Source organism: Meleagris gallopavo, chromosome 17 (assembly GCF_905368555.1).
Source record: "Meleagris gallopavo chromosome 17, MGAL_WU_HG_1.1, whole genome shotgun sequence".
Classification (NCBI taxonomy): domain Eukaryota; kingdom Metazoa; phylum Chordata; class Aves; order Galliformes; family Phasianidae; genus Meleagris; species Meleagris gallopavo.
In genome coordinates, this window is record NC_139420.1 from 4,177,563 (window position 1) to 4,202,509 (window position 24,947).

Genomic DNA, 24,947 nt, shown 5'->3' on the forward strand with positions numbered 1-24,947 from the left:
TATAACTCAAAAAAAAAAAGAAAATTCTCTTCAGTAGCATTGAAAATGTAATAATCAGTGATCACACTTGCTTGAGTTATTTTTTTTATACTCATAGCCAGGCTTTCTTATAGTACTGTTGTTGCTGTTTTCATTAATTTTGCTGCAAGCAATATACATAGCAGGACACAGAATAATCAGGCATGTTAGTAAGGTACAGAGTCAAACAGTTAACATTCAGTACAAGGTTCAGGTTAGCTCTGAACCTTCAAAATGCCATCTGTGATTCATGTTTAGTGCTTTGACTTCTTACACATTTTTTTAAATGAATTTATTCAAGTAAAAGATGATCTGTCTGATCTTTTGGATCAAGAAAACTACTGCTTTGTTTGTTCAGTGCCCATTCACCAATAGCTTTAAGGTGGTATGATACTGGAATTAATACCTGGATTAACTCTCATGCTCTAGGGCTTGGGTAGTTTGGCAGTGAGGTAAGAGAAGTCTCATTAGTAAGGCACCTTGTCTTAACAGAGGAGGCTGAACATAGCTGCACACCCGAGTACTCGGTTATGGAGAAAAGGGTCAGGTACTGGCAGGTCAAGTTAAATGAGATATCATCTAAACTGTGCTTATATACTGTGCTGCAAGCAGGGATTTTCCCCTGTTTTCTCTAACAAGTTCAGCTAGTATCGTATTTTAGTTAAAAACAGTGAGGCTTTTGGAGATCATTCAAATATCCTTGTAACAACTGATGACTTCAAAATACTCAACCAGCAACCACATCCAGAAGTGGCAGCAAGAAATCAAATAGAAAATGGTAAGTTCATTTCAGATAAGATCCAGGCTGCGATGAAGGAGCTAAATATAGGGAGGACATAGCCTTGTCATCAGGGGTAGGCCAACTCACAGGGGAGTTCTGGCCTTAACTTTCTATCTTTGGTGCCTCTTTGGCTCACTGTTATCTTCATCTCATGGCTGTTCTGAAGTTTGAAGGAAGAGATTTTTTCCCGAATGCCAGCTTGGGAACTAGGCCACACAGAAATACTACCAATACTGTGACATTTTCTAATGTGGACATGGTGCTCTGTGGTGTGATTTTCCTGCAGGTTAAGCCAACATACCTAATTGCATCATATTTTGTGCTCAGATTTGAAGTTTTATCAAATGCTCACACTGCTCTGTCACATGGAAATTTCTAAACGACTCTCCCCATGCTGAGAGCTTTCTTCAAAATGGAACCTTCCTCATTTATCAAATTCTTGTTTCTCAGGACAGTTTCTTAAATTAGATTTTCTATCACTGTTTCACACATATTTTCAATCTACACGTTCCTTAATCCAGGTCATGAGAAATGGTAAATTTTTCTATGCTGAGGTTCATTTTATTCTTGTTTTATTATATAATTTATGAATTATAGTAGTTGGGACAGGTCTTCCATGCCATAGACTCAAAGTGTGATTGATGAGCTACTCAGCACTTGCAAAACTTGCCTTATCAGTTGTTGTCAGCACCGTTCTCATTTGCTATTTGTCTTATTTCCTTACCCCTGACCTTGAAGGCTGTTCTCAACTGTTGATTTGCATAGGAGGTAGACCAGTCCTGCCAATGGAAATACAGACAACAAGAGAGCAAAAAATCCTTTTCTGTCTTGGTTGGTTTGTTTCTTCAAGATATACTAAGTCTTTTTATAGAAGACCTAAATTGTGTAGTCGTCTACACATAGATTCCTTTACAAGCAAGATCAGTATGCATAGAATTAAGCTAGTAATAAGTATAATTCATGTAGAAGGGAGAAACAGCTAAATTTAGCCCAATATTTTGACAGTGGCTGATAGTAGCTGCTGAGAGATGAAAGATGAATAAGATCATCATAATAGCTTGCAATTCCTATTTAGCCTGGATAGTACTTTGTTCTCTTCAGTAGAGTTCATGAAGTAATTTCATACATCTTGTTTTAATGAGCATATCTCTGATTCTAAACACAGATGTATGTGTTCAAGCATGTAGGCAACCTCTGCTGAAATTAGTGAGGTTAGTCGAATTCTGAAGGAAAGCCAGGAGAACGTCAAGATCATAGACGTGGACAGGGATATTGAAATGGCAGCCAGGTTCAGCTTGTAAGACAGTTTTTCTTGGGCTCTAGGAACTCTGTTGGCTGATTGGAAGACCAACAACGTGGACGATTTTGCTCTGCGTGCAAAAGGACGTAACAGCTGGCAAGTTATCATGTGCTGTATTTTACTTCATAAATGTTGTCTTGGTCTTGCCCTTGCAAGGTGACTAGGATTGTGGTGTTGTATGGGCAAGACTGTTTAATTGGCCTGGCCAGTCAAAGAGGAGGCTTGAAAACAACCACACTTGTCTGATATTCAGCAGTTTGGCTCCTGCTTATTTTTTCCTCTCTTTTACAACTTGCATAACTCAAGTAGAACTTAGTCCTATGTATAAATTTTGTGCTTGATAAAATAAGAAAGAAGCATTGACAAAAAGCAGCAGTAATTGCAGCATATCCCTACTAATTGCTAGGTACAGTAACAATATACTGTATGCAGCTAGGCTACGTCTGAGATACAGAATTTCTTCTCAACATTACCTGTCTATTACATGCAAATAAAACTCCACCACAAGAATGTTCATGTTGGAAAATCAGACATGAGAGAGCTTGAAAATACTTAACAACATGACAGGTAATCCTTCCTCTTTTCTCAGTCTCTCCATCACTCCTGTCTTCTCAGTGAGTCCCTCTCCTCTCTTTGTCACACCCACTATGTTCTATCTCCAGCTCTGTTCTCAGCCATTGGATTCCTGGCCGTTGGAGTTGCATATAGAGTGTAGGAGGAGGAGTCAAGAAAGTTGCTGCCCTCCTGCTGGCAAGAGGTTTTCTTTGCAGCCCACTTGCAGCAGAGCGTGCCAGCTGGTGAAGGCTGAGAGTTGACCTGGCTTTATCAAAACCTGAAAAATGAACACTGGGTAATGGCCAGTGCAGGAGGTACATTGTTGGTACAGTCAAACAGACACCCCTCAAAAAAAACCCCAAAGGCAAAATTTCAAAGGTGACAGATGAAAAAGTAAAGCATTAGTGAGAAAAAAAAAAAAAAAAAAAGAATGAACAAAAACCAAATAACAAACAACAAACTAAATGTCTTGTGAAAATAACAGTAAGTTTATTGTCTCCCTGTGGAGATAGTTCATATTTGGCAGTACAGGTTAGAGTAGCTAGCACATGGCAGCTCTCCCAACGGGGTGATCACATAAAGAAGATGTTTGATGAGAAGTCCTTCTCCATTATCAGACTCCTGAAGAAGGCTGCTGCTTCAGAGTGCTTTGCTCCTTTGCTATTACATGGCAATTTGCCAAACACAAGCAGTAGCCTGGTGCTTAATCTACTGCAGTTTTTGCCAATTATGTAGCAGCCAAATGTTCAGTATTGTTTGGAGGAGAACATCAATAACATCATAGAGATTTACTGAAAATCAACATCCACAAGGCTCAGACTAAGCATGTGTATTAGTTTACCTTTTTCTAATGTATTTTATTTTATTTTATTTTTTTATTTAATCTTTTTTTTTTTTTTTTCCAGTACCTACATTATAATAATATGCCACCTCAGATTCTTATCTGTCTTGCTATGTTTATCTTTTTCCTTGGGGTTCAAAAACTTACCGTGTGCATACTTTCCCAAAATGAAGCAAGACATCTCAGTGCATTTTTTATTTTAGGTGCTAAGACAGGATTATATCTGTCCCTGTGGCCTTGCTTACTTATCAAAGAAGGCTCTGTATTATGTTCTGTTGCATTCCTCTCTGTCCCTTGCTGATTTTAGTCAATGCACAACCTGGTCAGAGATGTAAAACCCTGAGTACCATTATACTTTATCACCTCTGAAATGTCTGTGCTCTTGAGACACTCTCTCACTACACACCTTACAGTCCATGACTTAACCTAGCAATTGCTAGCCAGGATAATAAAGGGACTCTGCACATGGCCTTTAGAGTTTAGAGCAAAATTTGGCTAAGACTTTGGCTACTTCAAATTTTGTTCCTCGATTTAGCACACTGTTTCAAGTCAAGGAAGAAGCGATACTTTTGACTCCCTTTGGTCCTCATGAATCTCCATTCCTTTCTGAACTCAGCTTTTAATATCTGATAAAGCAGAAGTCAAGAATAATCTGCCTTCTGGCTTCAAAGGGCCGTGTATCAGACCTCCATTTGTATGGCTGTTTCTTAAAAGGAGACTGCTAATTTATGAACCCAGGAAAAATTTTAAAAGGGAAAAAGAAAAGTGGGAGAGGAAAACCACATCTTTTTGAATGATTTAGATCTGGATGACAAGTCCTTGAAATAAGATACAATTTGTACTTTAACATTTGTAATAACATTTTGTGTCGAGGTGAGAAATTTAAACTTCACTAATGCTGACATTTTCATTATGTCTCCCTGTATTTTGTCTTAATCACTTGGTACATCATAATGCTGATTAATTTGTCTCCTCAAGGATGTCTTTTATATTAATGTCCCGTCTTGTTTTTTCAAACACTGCACAAAGAAACAAAACTAATTAATTGCATTGATAGCATTTTTTATATTCCTGTATTTTATCTCACACTCAGATTTTGACACCATCTGCTGCTTAGTGCACTGCTATGGGTTTAAAATGATAATAATCCACATATTCCATAAGTGGGCTCCCCTTTATGACTCTTGTTTATAATGCATATCTAGACATTGTGGTTCATAATCAAATTCACAATCAAACTGAGTTCTCAGCCTGATTCATCTAAACGTGTTGCTTTGATGGGCTGAAGTGAAGTATAGCACAGAAGAAATGCATTCGCTGTGGCCATGCTTTATGTTTCTTATGCAGGAGGTTAATGCATGAGGGACAACATCCTGAGCTGAAATACCATCTCAATCAGCAATATCGAGGGACAGTGCTGGAAATACTTATTCCCACAAATGACTCTGTTCATACAAGTATTCTTATACTGCACTGCTTGTGGCTGGATGAACATAAATTCAGGAACAGAGTACTCTGTGTGGGATCAGACCACAGGACTCCAGATTTATACTGAGTAGAAGTGTTGACAGTTGGAAGTTATTTTGTATGAGACCAGGATTTATACCTGCCTGTCTTGAAATTCTACAAAATAGTTCAAAGCAAGCAAATCTTAAATCAGTTTTTGCTTCCCATAAAACAAACCAAGATAATGGCCCAGGCCTGTCAGCACACAGAAGGAGAAAAGAAAAACATTTTGCCAGAATTGAGGTTTCCTTCGATAGCAGTCTTTTGGAAGCACATGTAGCTTTGTGAGAATTGGAGTATATTGGATGTCAGCCTTGGACAATTAGTAAGCAAAAGCAATTACCAGAAGGCAAAAAGAAAAAGGATTAAAAAGAATTAAATGAGGCAAAAGAAATTCAATAATTTCCATTTGTAAGGAAAGGATATAATAAGGCAGTGATGCACCGCAGATTTATTTCTGGAGCAAAATCAGTCTTTATAAACATACAATGCCTTCCTTTACCATCCTGTGGGTTCCTTCACTCTACAGATCTCAATCACACAATTCAGGGGTAAACTTGTGACATCAGGCTGTAAAAGGACTGGCATTCACACTGATACTAAGCAGAGGTAATTTATCTTCATACTACTGGTTAGTGGCCCTTAAGCATTTTCTATTAGTGACAAATCCTTTGTGTAAAATGATAAAATTGTGCATACAGTAATGACCAACCACTTATTTCTTTCCTGAGAGAATAACAACTACTGACTGTTACATCCTGGGAATGCATCAGCAGTTCCTATAGGCAGTTAGTTTAAAAAAGAAACCCAAATCCCCAAAACAATAGGTAAATAAAACCAATATTAATGCATTTCAACAACTGTTGTATCAGTCAAGCAGAAAGGTTTTTGCTCTGGATATTTAAATGCACCTCTGGGTATTTGATTATTTCACTCGCTGCTCATTCAATTCTCACACTGAATTCACAGCAGCAGTGGCAACAGAAAGGAGCATTTTGTTGCAGTCCAATAGGATAGAGTTCCCTATCTCTAATCTCTGCTTCAGCTGATGGCATGAAGTATTATGGATTGATGGATACAGAAACAATCCATTAAAATAGCAGGACTGCCTTCATTAGAATGCTGTCCTGAGATCTTTTATCAGCATATAGCATAGTTCTACACCTAGAGAGAGTGGCTGATGGATAATATTAACCTACAGAAAGAAAAATCAAGGAGGAAAAAGAAGATTCACAGTAGAACACATAGAATACATCCTAACTCCAGACAGAAGAGTTGCTGCTTGCTGCTGTATTCTCAACCATAAGTAATCACCCATAGCTCTACACAGCCAAGTGTTTCCATTCCAAACTTTTTTAAGACACAACTTTTTGTTTTGTTTTGCTTTTTTTTCCTTAGGGGATGAAAAAGATTAGTGAAAATATCTGGAAATCTGATTCAGGCAGCAGCGCTGGCATCTGATGCAAATACATTAAGGGGACTAGATGTTTGGTTGTTGGGGGGAATTTTTTACATTTCCATGGGACATGTTACTAAATAGCCTGGGCATGAGAACAAAGCAGCTGCAAAATAAATGAGGCAGAGATAAAGCTAAAACCTGGCCTTGCTGGGAAAGAAGTGCAAAGAGATCTTGCCAAGACCAGGCACAAAGAAAGGAGGACTGGCAACCTGGAAAGAGGGACTTGGAAAGAATAATTGATTAGGGAAACAATGAGGATGCAAAGATTGTTGTAGGCAGCCACGTGAAGGAGAGAGAGAAACAAGCATACTGTAACAGAGCCCAGTTAAGCACGATGATCCAAATGTGGAAGATGCTGAAAAGGAAAGGAGATTAGAAAGACTTTTCAAATCCTGTGTTTAACGCTTTCAAAACTGGAAGTTTAATTGCTGAAAGTCATGTAAATCATAAGTATCTGTTATTAGATGCATGCTTATAATGCACTGTAAAATGAAAAAAAAATAACAATAATTAAGCATCCGCGCAGATCATATGGATCAATCACAGGAAAAGAAATTTGCTCCAGAGGTCCCAGCAGCAGTTTTTCTTCTGACAGCACAGAACTGTCCATACTTAGAGCTAACTGCATGCTCCCTCTAGTATGCAGCACTGGAGAATGATCATATACAACTAATTACTTCTTTCTTCAAGTTGTAGTTTTCAAATAGATTTTTGGAAACCAGATGTTGAACTAAACAAAAGAGAATTTTAAATCCTTTTTTAAGGATTCAAGTTGGAAAAGAACCCTAAAAGAGATTATTTCAAAAGTAAAGAATAATCTTATTATGTTTTAAAATGTTTTAGTCTGTCAGGTGTATTGCTGTATACAGCGTGAAAAGAAATTCATACACTGCACACATCACAAAATCATTAGGGCATATAAAAACATCCTAGTAACCAGCAGCCAGGGAACCACAGAAATCTGAAACTATGGCAACTCCATGTAGGAAGAAGCATTCATGGAGAGAGAGAATGAGAGATTAGAAACAATAGCCCCTAAATCTCTATATCAGCTTGGGTCCTCATTTTCTCAGCAGCTTAAACCTTTTCAGCTTTCAAAGCAGAATTCTTTTTCTGCTGTTTCCAGAACAGCTGTCCATGCAGTTTGAGGAAAACTTAGTGGCTCCCAACAATACAGTTGCCTGGGAGAGGAACATTGCCAATGTACTATTGTATGCACTAATTTGTGAAACGAAGAGACAAAGGATAATTTGTCTGCAAGCATAGAAATTACAGAAGGAAAGAAATGAGACATCAAGTCATCCCTTTCCGGTGATGTTTCCAGCCCTAGCTGTTTCAGGATGACTATGGTTTGCAATCTGTGGGGCCACTGAGATGGGCTTTGTCGTGTTGCAGAGAAGAGTGCAGGCCTTCTAGCACAGCAAATAGGGGTCAGTAGAGGGATAGGGTTTGGTCTGAATGTCTAAAACCAGATAGAAATTCCATGGAGGATTGTTGTTACTTCTCTGAACCCATTTTCTTGTCTGTGCTCAAGTTACATGCAGCTCTTGATGAGAAGTGTCACTGGGTGGGTTCCCTTTGTTTTACGGGAGAATAAAGAAACAGGTTTTGGCTCTGCATCACTCTGATGGGCTCATGAATGTGCATTAAAGATCCAGCTGAAAGGATTTTCCGTAGATTTGGATAGAAGAGGAGGTATCTAATTGAGAAACTCTTGTACCTACTTTTAGTTCAGCCAGCAGACCAAGATTATTTTCTGGGTTAATAAGAAGACTGCATTTTTATCTTTCTTTTCAACATGTTTTTATATAGCAACACTCCTCTATCATGTTATATTCTTTTCACATCATTAATCTTCTTTATGTAGCCATTTTCTGTCTTAAGTAGAACCAAAATGCAGCTTTTTCTGAGGGTAGATAGTTTCAGGGACTCCATGCTGCAGGATTCCAAGTCACATATATATTCATTTTCTCAAATGCCTTGTGCAAACACTACTTTCATCTGCATAGACATCCTCATCACAGTTAGACAATATAACCAAGGCCTGAAAAGAATTCCTTGAGGCATGCAGATTTGCAAATGAAAGCATACATAAATGTCTGAAAGTATGGTCTGGTTTGACCTAAATTATAGAAGTATGCTGAAGTTCCTCCTTATGTGTGGATACATTTCAGCAGCGAATGGCATTTTTATACCTACCAGAAAGCCAATTCCTATCCTCATTGAAGCCACTGCTCCTAAACTGCTCAGTGCAGCAGCATTGTGCCAATACCCAGAAGGAAGCCACTAGAAGCTCTGCATAAAGACTATTTGCACCATGTGGTCCTTTGTCTGAAACCCTTCTTAAAATTCTGTAGGCGAAGAAGCCCTCTCTACATATCATCCTTGGTAAGGAGAATTGCCAGAAAAAAATCTGATGGTGTAGCTTATTTATCTTCTTGTTTGAAACAGTGGTGGAATTTATGTATGGCTTAGAAAGGTGCATCTGTGATCTATTGCACTTAGCTGTCGTATTTCCAGACGTGTTCAAATATTCCATCTACTCCCCTGATAAGTTAGGGGAACATTAATGGAGCTTTGCTAATTTCTGAGTGTGACAGTAACGCGATCGGCGTTATCTATAAATTTTAAATGTGTGCATTTAGAGTAACTTATGCTCTTCTATAGAGCTTGTATCTGGGAGTTTCACTGCATGTGTGTGATGGCACAAGATACAACATCCTGGGTGGCATCCTGACGTGTATAAATGCCACTCCTGGTCACTCACTGCCAGCCACAGTCATCCCTGTGTTCTTTCCCGTGGAGGAGTGGCAGGGAGGCAGAGGACTGGAGGCTGAGGTCAGGCACAGAATTGGAAGCCTGCAAGGAAGTAAGGTGCACATTGCTACGAAACCGTGCTATATTGCAGTGGGTGCTCTCACAGCCCACTGCAATTACTGGGGATGTGGGGCAGTGTCACAGAAATTGCCGTGCTCAGAGCTGACTGGAAGCAGGCAATCAAGGCTCGGAAGGTATCACCTGGGGGGGAAATGGACCATAAAAGAGTGAATATCACTGAACTCAAAAGACATGTTATAATCTTACTGTGAAAGGTGAGCAACCAGCTGAAAAGGCATAAATCCAAGTGATGAATGTATTTGTATGTTGGAGGAAAGCAAGCAGAAGATTGGCAGAGAGACGGTCATGACTGCATTGGATCAGAGCGAGCTCCACTTTGTCTGATCCATATTCATTGGCAGTCTGCACACAGACACAGCTCAGCACACCCAGGCACACGTTGCTGATGTGCCGGAGTGTTTTTCTGGGCAAAATGCAGCCATGTAAGATACACTTCAGGAGCCCACCTGTGCTGTCTTTAAAAGCGAGCTGCTCTGATAATTGTGTTCAGAGCCAAATGTGTTGCATCAAGTGGCATTCCCTGAAAATGCTGGGTTAATTCCCATCTATATGTAAGTATTTGAAAAGCTAAGGTCTCATGAAACTTTAATCAATTAGAGAAAGATAGAAAGAATAAGACATAGTCTACTGTGGTTTTGCTTTTATTTTTAGGCTGGCTCTTCGAAAATAGAAAAGACTCTGCATTGAATAATGACAGTTCTTTGAATGGGATTTTTAAGACTTGAATACGAAAATGACTGCTCTACTATGAAGGAGTGCAGCTTCCAAGGTATCTCGGTTTCCTGGACACTTACACTCCAGGCAGTGGTGTGAGACCTTCTCAGTATTTCACAGAGGTTAAAACCAAACTTTGGCTGTTAACAACTTTCAGTTCTCCCTCTCAATTGCTGCTGCACTGCCCTGAAGTGGGAGAGCTCTGTAGTCTGCTAATAAGTCTCCCTTTAGCAAGCAAAGCAGTGCTTTTATTTTTAGACTGACAAAACTTGGCTGCTTTGTGCAGGCTGTCTAATGAGGGTGGAGTACAATCCCCGATCACCTCTGTTTGGAGGTGTTTATACAGAGTTTAACCAGCAATATTTCAAAGACTTGCTGATATAATTAGAAAAGTGCTGGCTGAGCGTAGGTGTACACTGCAGTTTTCAAAGATATCTAGAGCCCTCATAATCACAGCCTACTTGGATGGAGAAAATATAAAGCTTTGATGGAAGGCATATTCACAGGCTGTACAATTTAGGAGGTCTCAAGAAACTTTTTTTCTTTTTTTTTTTCAAATCTAAATCTTCTTTGGAACGAGTAGATTAAAAGAAGTCTTATTACTAAGTGCCAGCCAGACACAGCTCTCAGCAATAGAGCAGAGTGGCTTCTTGAAGTCAAACATTCCTCAGAAATTCCAGACTGAGACACCGCAACAGTCTCTGGGATTACTTGTATCTCCCCATCAAAATAAATCAAAGTATTGAATCAGGTGAAAGCAAAAGCTTACTAAGACATTGAAAGCTATCAAAATCCTTTCTTTAGGCCATTTTAAACCCCACTGCATATCTTGCATTGATTTTCCTACATATATTCATATTCTGTTTTCATTTCTTTTTGCTTTCACCAAAGTCAGTAAATCCCATAATTACTTTGCTGCTTACAGCTGTCCACAGCTGCCTGCCTTCATTTGAACGAGGCTGCAGGTTTACTGCATGGGGAAATCTGAGAGCCACAGAGGAGAAGAAGAGGGCAGGTTTGGCTGTGCAGTCCCACCTTTGTCACTGGACGTACACATTTGTTTGGCATAGAATAAGTAATTAAAAGTAGCAGACATTGCACATTGCCTTGTACACGCTGGTTTTGCTTGCACCTTTGTTCCATCATTCCATGATGGGAACAATGGCCAAATTCCTACCTAGTTGGGGTAGTGCAGTGGATGGATTTTCCATGCTATCTTTCAAATGTCACCATAACCCTTTGAATCACAGCTTCTCTAATGTAAACCAGAGAAAGAGAAGAGCCACGAGTGTGCTCTGGGTATTCCACATCCTGAATTCGACCCCCAGGAGCAGCTGAGATATACAGAAATGGAAGCAAAGCTCAGAGTTACTGAGATTATCAAGGATGCAAGATAACAAAGCATCTCCTCTGCCTGTATGTGTACATACAAATACATTAAGTAGGACACAGCTATGGAGTGCTTTAGAGTTAGACCCAAGAGAAGACAAATACCAGTCAGCAGGTAACTGTGGCAGTAAAATACTGTACAGTTCCCACTGGTACATGAAACAGATGCTGCCCTGCTTGTCCTTTTTACTGTCACTGCTTGGATGGGCTCTGGCACATCTGCCTGCACTGCTTTCTCCCCTGCACTTTGTATAAGAAGATGGGCTGGTGGGTGAAAGCCACTTCTCAGCAGTAAATGTCCTAAAATTAAAGGCAAAATACAGTTGATTAGCCTGACACCAATAATATATATGTATCCCATCGTGTAAATGCTGTAAATGCAGCTTTACTCCTAACAGATTTATTTGCAACAAAGTTAGCATAAAATTTGTGTCATATTTGTGTCCCTGAACAGCAGCTGGGTCATTATGGAATAGCTTTTGAATAGAGAAGGTTGGAGAAATAGCCAGCTGCTTCCTCTTCCTGCCTGTGCTTTCACTCAGAGCTAAATTATTAGTTCACTAATTAATAATCTGCATGCAGATTAAAATGATTACTCTACAATATATATTGCATGACAATAAAACAGTGACAGCAAATTATGCGTCAGTCTGCATAACAGCCTAACTCTCTAAACAGAAGATGTTTTCTAACACTCAATTCCTATCCTTCTGCTGATGATTAAGCCCTAACTGATTTTGTTTTTATTAGTCTCCAGTCATTATTGTCCCTTTATCACTATGAGATCTTTGGAATTAGCCACAATGGCTCAGGCACATGGCTGCTGCTGCTTTCCTTTATTAAATCAGGTTACCTCTCTAGTTGTCAGGGACTGAAATCAAACCCTTTCATTATAATGTTCCACAACCTTTTAAATATTGATTATTACGACTATGTAGAACTGCAGAAAATTTATTTTTGTCTAGACTACTTCAGAGTAGGAATAACTTCCATGACAACAGGGACAATGCAGCTGCTGCTTTCCCCTTGGAAGGAGCAACCTAGCATATTCTGGCAGCCCGGGGTCCCAGGGGCTCTTACCTGCCCTCTAGAGCTGCTTCAAGACAAAATTGCTGCCTGAGATGAAGAAGCTGACACTCTAATTTTTTAATGGCTTCGTGGTTTTGCTTGGTTTGCACTGGATTGCCAAAAGGCAGTTCTCCAGCAGTCTTGAAAAGAGCCGTTTGGGAGGTTTTTAACATCTCCTCTGTGAATGCTGGAAGTGGAACTGCCATCAGTGCAGTTTCCTTTCCATGATGAACCTGGGCAATGTCTAACTCCATCCTGGGGAGAGGCAAGCTGGACAAGCAGTTTCTTGCCTAAGATTGTACAGTACCTCAGTGGCAGATGACAAAGGAAACACAGTGAAATGTTCACCTTGCCTTTGAGGAGATTGCCTAATTGTCTAACTAGTCATTGTTCTCTCTGAATGCAACAAGAAATAGATTTTTCTGACATTTCTTTCCTATCTTTGGTCTTAATTATCTGAATAAAACCTGGCTTGCCTGTTCTCACCTTTAACTAAGAAGAGTATAAGTCAAGCAACGTAACTAAATCTGTTACTTCCATCCTTCTGCAGTGTGCAGTCATTTATTTTTATGTGTCTATGAGAAAAAAACCACTGGAATCATTAAAAGCTAAAATCATTGTGATCAGCTAAGGAACCTTTCTCATTTGGCATGCCCTTGCTGCTTCATCTTACTTCTCAGGCACAGTGTAAACCTGTCTTTTGAAGTATTTCCAGAGCTGCTTAGCATTGTTGAATGGAACAAGCTAGGCAAATAGAACACATTTATATTAATACCGGCCTTCTGCTGTTCTGTGGGAGCCATAAGAGGAGTATTACTGTGTCAAAGCTCCTTCTGCACTCTGCACAGAGTGTGCCTTTCCCACCTCAGGATTCATGGGGAGCAATACAGAAAGCCTGAGGAATGCATATAAAGGAAGTCCGAAGTCTGAAGCCAGGGAAACTGCTGACTTCTGCTCCTTAGGGTTCTAGCCAGGGCTGCTCTTCTATTACAGGATTTGTCATATACCCAATTAAAAGTCTTGCTGCAGACTGCTCAGCCATGAATGCAGGAGCATATTTTCCTTTCAAAATTCCCTTTCTGCTTCAACAACACTTATAATCCAATTTTCACCAGCAGAGATGAATCATGTCCCTCACCAACACGTTACAGTGGATGGAGAAGAGCAATCACACATATTGATTTCCTTTCCATCCTCTCTGTTCATGGGTTTCTTTTCTGAGTGCTATAAGTAACTCTGCTCCTGTTTTTCTTTTCTGCTGCTCGTTCCAGGTAAGTAATGAATAACTTCAAGAGAGTTTTTAGAAAGAAGATATCTCAAGTAGCCATCATCTGCTAGGTATGAGTAGCTCCTCATTTGTTCCCTTTGTTGCAAATCAGGGACAGGCAAAGGCAAAAGGCTGGGAAAAAAACTGCTCCTTTCTTTTCCTCTCAGTTCCCCTCCTAATGGGTAATAATATAGCTATGAAGTAACTTACTTGCCACGGAAGAGAAGTGTGGATCCAGAAAGAACACAGTTTTCTGAGTGGCTTTGTTTGCTGCCCTTGAGGCACAGGTAACAAACATGAATTAAATGGAAGAGGCTGGCTTGGAAGGATAGGCTGTAGGATGGCTGTCTGGGTTTCAGAAGTGGAAATTCTTTTGTTCCAGCTACTTTACCTGCTGGATGACTTCCTGATTCATACCCTATAAGTTTCCACAAAAATGAATATAGTCTTTGCTGAGGAGATGCAGCAGCCCTATTCCTGTCACAGCTCAGAAATAGCATGTGTGCCAAAGAAGAATAGAATTTGCACAGAACTTCATTAATGTTTCTGAATATGTATTTATTTTGTTTTGTGCATCAAGAGTGAGAAAAGTTTGTTGAAATTTTCAGCAGGTCTTTTGTTTAAAAGTAAACATGAATAGTGTTCATCCCACGTAATGCATGCATCTGACGTGTCCTACTTTCTCTGTTTGCTTATCTGTTGCAAAAGCTCCCTTGAGTCATGCTAGGAGAATCCCCAGCACTTCTATTCTCTAGTACATCTTTCTGCTGCCCCAGCACACAGTGGGTGGCTTTGTATGGGCCAGGCTACACTCAAAGCAGTGGAGCTGCTGGCCCGGAGCCCAGTGCAAGACAGAACCCATTCCAGCAGGGCTCTGTTGCCTCTACACCTACTTGATACTGTGTTTTGTGGACTTGCCAGTCCAAGTCAGTTCTAAATTGGGCCTCTCTGCACTTTGTCTTATTTTGCAGCATTGACATGCCCCCAGTTTACAAGTGTCACAACTCTTTTACAAAACACAGAAGATTTAAGTCTCTCCTGCTCGTTCTGTGTCAGTACTCGAGGTATATCTCCCTAGGCTCCGATATATAAAACACTGAGAGATGGGGATTTCAAGAGTGCAATTCAGAGCACTTAAATTAGCTCCTGCTCTGAATTGCCCTCTGAAGGTACCTGTCTCTTTCTATTGATTACAGAAAGTGCTTACAGAGACCAGTCTTCTGTGCCTAAAATTAGCCTATGCGAAGACCCCTCTGTGTATTTCTTATTGCAGCCCATTCTGGAATGGTAGCACATAGTAATTTCTTTGATTATTATATTCTCTGCTGTGTTTCTCCTGATGATATTGAAGCCCTATACAAATATGAATGGTTAGAGTCTTTTGGTGCCCATTTGGTGTAAATAAGGGTTATTAAGCCTACATTAGGACGTGGCAGACCTCTTTGTTGCTGGCTTTAATACACACGGTAAATCAGAGCAGCATTAGGAATCTGACCAATGCAACAATACAGGCTACCAACAAGTCACAGGGAAGCAAAGAAGTCACCTTGTGGGAAAGTATAAACCAACCTATTAATTAAAAAATTCCTCAGCTGAAACATCCCTCTATGTTCCCTCTTCTCTCACTGCCGCAGTTCTCTTTCTGGTAGACAGCTTCCTGGATGTAAATTACAGATGTTGCCAGACATTTCTGAGCAGTGCAAGGTAAGGACGCTGTCCTAAATGTGTCTGTTTATTATGATTCTGCAGAATAACAGCAGCAAATGTGACCTGGGACCGACATGAAAAATTAGTTATCTATTAGGCTCTCATTCATTGTTGTTTGTGAGGCATTGGATCCTTATGTTGCTGCATTCATTATGCAGTACAGGGAGAAAGGCTTCATTCAGCACTACGTGGGTGCTTGGAGTCCTCTGTGTCCCCTGCTTGTGAGAGTGTGACATTCACTTCCCTTCCTACCCTCAGGTGCCAGGTATGCAGATCCATCACCTGGCTGCCAAAAGAGCTCCAGGGGGTTCACGTTAAGTATCTTTAATAAAAAATGATAGAAAAAAAAAAAACAACATATTTTTCTGACTTCATATTTCGCAGACATTTGAAGTTGTTTTGATAGACCCTTGTGCCAGGAGCTTCTTTTCAACCTGGATGATGAGGACTGAGAACAGGCAGTGGGAAATGACAAAGAAATTGATAATAGTTTGCTACTATTTTTTGTTGTTTAACTGACAGTCCCAGCAGCAGTTTTGAAAGGGGTATAAATGATTACAGCCACAGAAAGAAGCCTGTAAATGGTAATTTGCTTTTTAAGGGCACAGGCAATATCATTCGGATCATAAGCAGGAGAAATTACTTAGGAGCTGTGAACAGAAACCAGAATAACATTTACATCACATCCTTTATTTTCCCTTCCCATATATATGCTTTCTAATCTCTTCCCTGAATTATTCCTCACTTATTTTTTCCCCTCCAGACATTACAGGTTTTGATTTTCCTCTCACTACTCCCTTTAACCTGCTAGTGCTAAAAAGCCTGGGGAGCATTTGCACCCAAGCCCTTTGATTTCAACGATGGAAAAGCTATAGCTTAAATAAAGCATTCCATAGTCTGAAAATAAGATTAAAAAAGAGGAGATATGCAGGACTTATCAACTGATTGTTTCCAAGAAGGATTAATGGGAGCTGTTCCATAGGACAGAACTTGACATGGAAAGATTCAGCTTCAAGTGAAGGAATGAAGAGTGCAAAGGTTTTTAGCACTGCCCATCCCCAGAACTCAGCACAGCTAGTCACTTCTGTGGGGCTTGGCAAAACTCATGTCTACCTTTCATTTTTCTTTATGTTTTCTCTTTTTCTGTATTGCTTCTTGTCCAATATCTAAGTAAAAATGTTGTAGGGTAGTGTTTAAATTTCAGAGCCATGTGTCTGAATGAAATTTGTCTAGTTCTGACTTTTACAATGGAAAATATATTTGGTTTTATGTGGAATTCCTGGGGAATTTCAATATTTTATACGAAAATCAAGGTGTGGAGGTTCATTGTGAGCAGAATTTATAAGAGAAAAGTATAAGTAATTAAGAATTGCTGATTATTTAGGTGGCTATTTAATTACAGTAACTAATAATGGTGTATTTAGATAGGTGTGGTTCTTTAAATAACTGTTCAAGTATTAATAGAAGCAAATAGCTATTATTGCAGGTATCCTTAGTACAGTACTGTAGTGTGTGTACTGTAGAACAATAAAAAGCAAATGTTGAGTATCTGAGAAGTTATAATCATGTCACCAAGAATGACAGGTTCACTCAAAACAACATTTAATGCAATTTTTTTAGGAAATCTATAATTTTTGTTTAATTTACAACATACTAGATTTTCCTGGGCGTTTTAAAGTTTCTTAAATCATTGGTTTGACTTTTATAATGATGCCTACATTGGTTGTTTCTCCTAATTCGTCATGCTTCGTTTCTGCTGAATCTCTTTTACTTGCATAACTGATGCTCTCTTTATAGCACAGTGTGTGCAGCACCACACAACAGTATGCTGTCAGCCACACTGCTTAATTTTAGAAAAGGAAGCAAATAATTACACTGAGGAACAGTGTGGCTCTGACTTGATTACTACTGTAATCAATGTTAGGTATTACTTTGACTTTAGTGTCTGTTGGAGCAACTGCTATTTATTTCTTCTAATTTTCTTGAACAGAGAAAAGAGAACAGCTTTTAACATGTGCCCTTTTCTCATCTGAGCTACCACACACTTCCAAGCCCAACAGATACACAGTGGAGACATATGGTTTTAAAAAGTTCTTTTTCTTCTAAGAATTCTAACAAGAAAACTCTTTTCTTTAGAAATTATACTTTTGCCATATGTCTGCTTGTGTGTATGTTGAGAGTAAGACTGAAAGACATCTTACACCAGGTGTGTTAAACCCTCTCTTCTCCAAAAACATGCGCAACCCAAGGCATACTTCACGTGGTGCCATTTTAACCTCCATGTCTTCTGGCTGTGCGTGTGCTGGCATTGTTGTTACGGTAGTTTATGGCGCCCTGAGTGCTAACAGAGCGCTGCAGTAGGAGGATGGGTGCAGGTACAGGTTTGTTATAGGGTTTTGTTGATGCAAGAAAAGAAACAGACGTACTTTCTGTTGACCTCCTCTGTGTTGGTGGGGGTTTTTAATTGTTGTTTTTGTTTGTTTTTGCTTGTTTTGCTAGCTTTGAGATGGCTGTTACAGAAAGAGAACCATGTAACTTTTGCCAACATTAGGCAAAGTAATAGACTTCACTGTGACTGAAAATCAGGGTGGGGAGGCTGTCATTTGCCTTTCACAGCAGAAGTTTCAGAGAGGTGGCAGGCATTCAATGAAGTGATTCATAAATGCTGTGTAATTCTAACCAATTATGCTGATGGCTTCATTGTCATTGATAGGAGATGTAACTTAATATTGGAAAATGCGTTACTAACAACCCATCGTTGCACTCTATTTCATGAATGATTAGGACCCCACTGGAAATAATACTGATCATTTTTATATCACACCTAGAAAGCAAAAAAAATATTGTGGCTTTGGAGCATCCCAGTCTGTTTACATGCAAGAAGGAAAAATTAATAGAAAACCATTATAAGCAAAGTAATCCACTCATAAATGGTCTGTCGGCTTTTGATTAACTTCTGTTGATCAAGTCACATTTTCTGCAGTTGCAGTTGCTTGTATTTGGTTTAGGCTTTTATTACTGAATATGTTTTCTCTCTTTATGGAAAGGAGGAAACACTGGGGAGATTTCACTGGATGTCTGAACACTGACAAATGCAACCATTTCATACACAGTGGGATACCTGGCAAGGCTCTGATCCCAATATATCAAGAATCAAGAGATAGTGGACCAAATCCATCTCTGGTACAAATTTCATTGGATTCCCACAGAGTTACACTATGGATGAATTTGATGCACAGTTCTTGACACATCCGAGTTACCTGTTCTGAAGGGATGATACACAGTAGTTCCAGGTGCAAATCACTGACAATAACATTAATAGCTCAACAGTCACTGCAAAATAGCTACTATGCTGCAGGAACTCAGCTGAAGGGAGTATGTTAAAACAGTGTTGTTACAAGACATGACAAAATGTAATGGTAAATTCTGTCTGACAAAGAGGACGGGTGGTTTCATTTTGTCACAACACCAAGCATGAGGAGTTCTTGTTTCCTTTTCTGGCGTTAGCATATATCATGGGATGCTCTGAAGTGGTTGCTCTGTCCATAGGTGGGTAGGTAGTTAACACGCCAATAGATGGTGCTCAAAACCAAGCAGCACTATACATATAGTTTCTAAAATCAGGGCAGTGCTGTGCACTGCAAATGACTTCCCTTGCTTCTCTCTTGCCATAGACTCCAAAAGGAAGCTGGAGGGCAGCTACGTTCAGTAGGCAGTAGTTGCATTTTAGTAGCTTGGGTTCAGGTCTTCTCTGCAGCCTTCCTGTACAGCCCTGGGCAAGTTGTTTGTTTATCTTGTGTGAGTTTCCTGAAGATGAGTTGGTGGAAAACTGCTCTTTTCAGTAGTAGGACCTTATTAAATTAAAGCTTGAAACCACTTATAGCCAAGAATTCAATTTACAATTAATCATGCACCTTGTATAACTGATGGACGTGTTCATAGAACTTCTATTATATCAGTAACTTCGGGGCAATAGAGATGCAAGAGCTTGGAAACTCACAAAATGCTTCAGACAGACCAGACCACTAGCACACAACAGAGCTAGGCATATTAATTACAGCTGAAAATGCATCCTATTACCCCTTCCTTGACATTTTTTTCCCAATGTTCCCCAGCCCCAGTCATGCATAGAGTTCATTGCTGTACTGACAGCTCTCAGACGTGCTAACACAAGGTTTTTGACTACATCCAAGATATAAAAGATGTCAGTCAGTGAGCATTTGAAACATGGCTTGAAAAGTTTCCATTCACAGCTAGCATTGGGTACTAATGAGTAGCAGAGTAAGATTTGTAGCCAACAAAATGGTTGCTTATACATTCAGTGCCGTGGCTAGCAGCCTACTCCAGTGTTTTTTCTATTTATTCCAGGACATGACATGTCCGATAATTGAATAATAGTATGTCTGACTCAGAGAAAATCTTTCAGCTTAGATAGCAGGTGTTTGATCAAAAATATTCTCTCAGCCATTGACAGTTGTATATTTCCAGAAAGCAGAATTGCTCTTATTTTTTGTAAGTTGCAGATAGAGCTGACAAAGAGAATTATATGTTAAGAATACAGAAAAAGAGCAATGCGTGTTACAAAAAAGCTTCTAACAAAAATTGTGATCCAATTTTATTTTAAATTTATAACATAATCTGTCATCATCAGCACAGTGTGGTGCTAATTTACAATAACAAAACAGTCTGAAAATGTGTTCTGGAGTAATGCATATGTGTTTAGTGTCCCATCTACACTCTCATAAATCTTTAATGATAGCTTGTAATGAGCACCAATCAATATAGTCTGAATATGGATATTTGCTTAGATTAAATATACTATTTAAAAACAAAAAGTGTGCTTGGTAGCATGAAGAGATTGGATAACTCAAAACCTAGGGTTATTAAATTAAATCAAAAGAAGACTTCAAATAGAAGATGTTCTAAGTAAATGATATTTAATAATCTTTTTTATCAATTCAGAAACAGAGGATAGATGTGCTGCATCAATTATTTGCTGCCCTCATTCTGGTTAAAACATTGGTTTGAGTGAATATGCTGCAGCCTGCAAAGACACAGAGCTGCACCTGAGCTCCATCATGTAGCAGCCACACAAAACCATCCGTTCTTCACACTGTGCCACTCCTGTGTCCGTTTCTCATCTGACTGATGGCCCTTCAACAGAGGAGAGCCACTGCTTTAAGAGAACCACAAATCCTTTCTCCAGCAGCCACAGCTCTGAGCAGCAGCAAGGTGCAGGGAGGGGGCTGTTGGTATTAGCATGGCACTGAGAGTGAGGAGGAAGAGGAAGGAGAGTGTAGAGCTGGTGCTGGAGGAAGATGTCTCTGTTTTCTGGCGATCCCTGGGTGCTGCAGTTCCTGAAACAGAGCAGACACAACATTGGCCCAGTAGATTCAGGGTCAGACAGATGCTCTGGGAACTAGTGATTTTCTTTGCTGTTTCAGGCTGACCAGATCCCTAGCACATTGCTGGATGCCAGTACCTTTGAGGTGTTTGTTGTTTTTAAACCACAGCTTTTGGTATCAGATGTCAAAATTTCCTGATTTAACATCTTAATTCATTTTGCTGTTATCAGGAGTTCTGCTTACTTGCTCTGGAGACTATCAGGAACTATACCTTTCTGACAGTGTTTCAGGTGTAGGAAAAATGAGTGTGTAGATGACAGAGCATAATGTATGGCAGGAAAAATTTCGAGTGCTGTGATCATATCTAGCCACTGAGACATAGAGAGCTACTTAAACAACTTCAGAGAACAAGTTGCAAAGACTCAGTAGGCCATAGAAGTCATAGGATTCTGTTGATAATCAAGGAACTACTAACAACAGTTAATGGCATCTCTCTGGTTCTTTGTGGTTTTTTTTCCTCATTTTTTTTGGAATCATAGAATTATTTGAATTGGAAGTGACCTTTAAAGGCCATCTGGTCCAACTTCCTTGCAATGAAAAGGGAAACCTACAGCTCGACCAGGTGCTCAGAGCTACTAGGTTTCCAGGAACCTTTTCTTCTCCATGCTGCACAGCCCTAGCTCTCAGCCTGTCCTCATAGAGGAGGTGTTCCAAGCATTGCACCTATGACCCTACAACCCATGAGCACACTTTGTGATGTGTTTATGTACAACAGCTGGATAATTTGGAAGAAAAGAAGATGAGAAAGTAAGGAGAGAGACTTAGAGAAGGAGGTTGGGATCTTGTGCTGAGCTTCTCAGTTTTCTGAGGTTTGAAGAAGCCATAGCTGGAGGTATTTTAAGTGCCAGTATTCTGTAATTGCTGATCCCTGCTGCTCATTCCACAACACTCTCCACTAACTCTCCCCTTCTTCTGGCAGGCTGTTTGTCAGCCGCTGTTGTTCCTAATCCAATTCACTGTGCAAAAATCCTCTGTCAGTGCAGCAGAGAGGCAGGGCCAGGCTGGGATGGCCTGGCTGGAAGAAGCTGTCAAAGAAGGGGCTCAGGGCTCCCGATGCCACCTCCTCCAGTCACTCCACCCAGTGACAGTGCTGCCTGTAGATTTTGCGCTGCTGGATTCCACCACTGCCTTCCCACTTCTGCCACATCCACATACCTGGAAACATAATAAGTTTTTTCAGTTGATTTTATAGGGAAAGGCTCCAAACATCTCAAGGGAGGTATCACAGCACCTTCATATCACTTCAAACCTTCTACAGAGGCACCAGACAACAGAGCATGTCTCCTTGGATGCTGGTTCTGACCCAGCCAGGTGCACTTCATGTGATCCTGTTGCTCCATCTTTCCAACTGGTGTTATGAATGGACAGAAGGGAGCTCTGAGACTTTGTTCTGAGATTCTTGGTTTATTGATAGAATACATTATAATTATTTTTTTAATTTATAATGATACTTGGTCAGATTATTACAAGGCTTCTGAAGATTTACAATTAGAAATGAAACGGTGAAGATGTTTCTTTTTTATGGTAAGAAAAATTAAATAACTTTTTTAATCTGTCTATATCATAACCAATTACCTATCTTTTTTGAAATTTTATAGAAATTGGAAGCAGAAATGTAGCACAATTATTAAAAAGTAAAATTTAGTTGTTAGTGAGAAAGGCAGGTCATTAACTTTTTTTTCCCCAATATTATATATTTGTAACCTCCTGCATGCTGAGATGAGCACTGCTTCTTATTTTGTCTCCTGGCAGAGCTGGCATTGGCTTCATTGCAGCTTTGACATTCTATTAGGTGTTGCAATTAATACCCCTCAGTATGATTACAGCATCTCCTTTGCTTGGACATTTCACTGATCTCTAATTTCATCCAAGACTTTGTGGGTAGAAAGGAAGAATGGAGAGATATTATGGCTTTCAATTAACAAAACAATTGTGCAAAATGCAGCAACGTTGGTTGTAAAACTCTAGGTTTCCACAGAATTTTATCTTCTGAAATCTGATTTCAGATAGACTCCAACTAGAACCCAGGAAAACCACAGCTAAAGAAAACCACAGAGAGCTTGCAGGAGTTCAAATGCACTCAGATTCTCTTGAAAGGTTCTCAAACATGGGGAGCTCAGAAAAGAATTTAATGTATTGTTTTCACTCAATGCCTCCATCGCCATCTGAGTGAAACTGGTAGCTGGGCAGCAGGGCAGGTACTCATCTATGCAGACAGGAGTTCAAACCAACATACTGTCGATTCATTTGCTTTTGTCTGGCTTCATCCTCATTCAGACTCATGAAGCCTGCATTCCTGTGGATTTTTGTTCCCAGTACCTCAGGTAAATACAGGCAAAGGAGACAACCACTGGAAGAATACCCAGTGTAACCGCTTGTCACACATCACGTGTCGTCTACCCACCTGCGTCCTTGGAAGTTAGTTAAGACTCTGGAAGGGATGTTCAATTTATGTTTTTCTATGTTGTTCATCATTTCAATTTCTCTCATTTGTGCTTCTTTATACTTCAAAACTTTGAAGGTCATTTTAATTGCACTCTTATTTATAAATTGCTTACTTGGCCACGCAGTGCCACTCACAGCAGATTAGATGTAAGAATCTCTATCTCCGCCTTTGTTCTTTGGAAAAGATTGATAAGTAGGTTGCTCTCTGTAGAATGCTCTACAAATGAGATAAGTAACTGGGAGAAAGATTTTTTCATCTGGAAGTATTTTCCACAGAGAACAAATGTGTTGTGGTTGTTTTTTTTTTTCTGACTATGAACATCAGGCTATATGGAGCAGAGTCTCAAATGGAGTAAATTAGCAGACTCAGTGCTAATTTACACCAGATGCAAGTATTTTTTTGTCTAATGTTTTGTCTAATTCTGTAATTTTGTCTAACCCCTAATTCCTTCTCCCTGAACTTAGATTCTGAACTCCTATAACTCCCACATCTGTTTATTTGCTTTCTGGCTTGTATTGTTTTAGCTGGGTTGGTTAACATATTACACTTTTCTACCATGTTAAGTAGAATATATGCTGCATTCTCATTTATAGTCTACATTTGCTTTCTGGGATACTGTCTTGCTGAAAATCAATAATAAGGCAATTTAGGAAAAACTGTGATTTGCTCTTAACTCCAGTTAAAGAAACTGTGAATACTTAACAAGAGAGACCAATCCTTCTGCCTGTAAGAATGGGGATTTCTTTCTGGCTTCAGTGGGATTTAGTGGGGTACACAGACTCCAAAGTATTAATCTGCTGTCACAGCTGGGAGCTGGGCCTATCTAAGGAAATGATGCTTAGCTCTGTGTCAATCAGTTCAGCTTCAGTAAAAAGAAAGGCTCCCAGCCTTCTTTCCAGATATTAAATATGGGAATAGGATTTTGTAACTCCAACTCCTAACAAAAAGAAGGTTTTTAATTTCTATCATACAGGCTTCTGATTTTTGGTGATTATTTGTCAACTCTCCAGTTGTAGCACCTGCTGAAGGCTGAGCAGCTTCCAGAGTGTTACCCAAAGTCACACCAAACTCTGGCTTGGGGACACGTGAATGTCAAGCTGTATATTACACATCAACAGCACCGCTGGTTTGAACTCTTCAGCCAGTAGATTGGCAGACAGGAAGATTGTGTTTAAACCTAGACTGAAGATGTGCATGGCTGTATACAGCTTGGGGGCCTTTTTTCTGGAAGCTGAAGGTGTTTGTGAAAAATGAAAATGTTTGTTTCAGTACGTAAATGGTATTGTGTGCTGAACAAAAGCGTAGCTGCAGTTCTGTTTATCCCACACACTAACCAATGCTCAGATAAATGCATTTTATTAATTTATTATCATTTAATTTCGGTGGAGTTTTATTGTGCTTTTCATTGTTGTTGTTAATATGCAAAATGCTGTTAATCAACTTTTATTAGTGAATATTTGATTAATAGCTAGCAGATGTACTTGCCCTGTGTATATTATGTTAAACGCAACGTGCCCACATATAATTCATTATTTTAATAACACACTGGGCTAATAAATCAAAGGAATTCTTGAGAATGCAACAGACAGAATT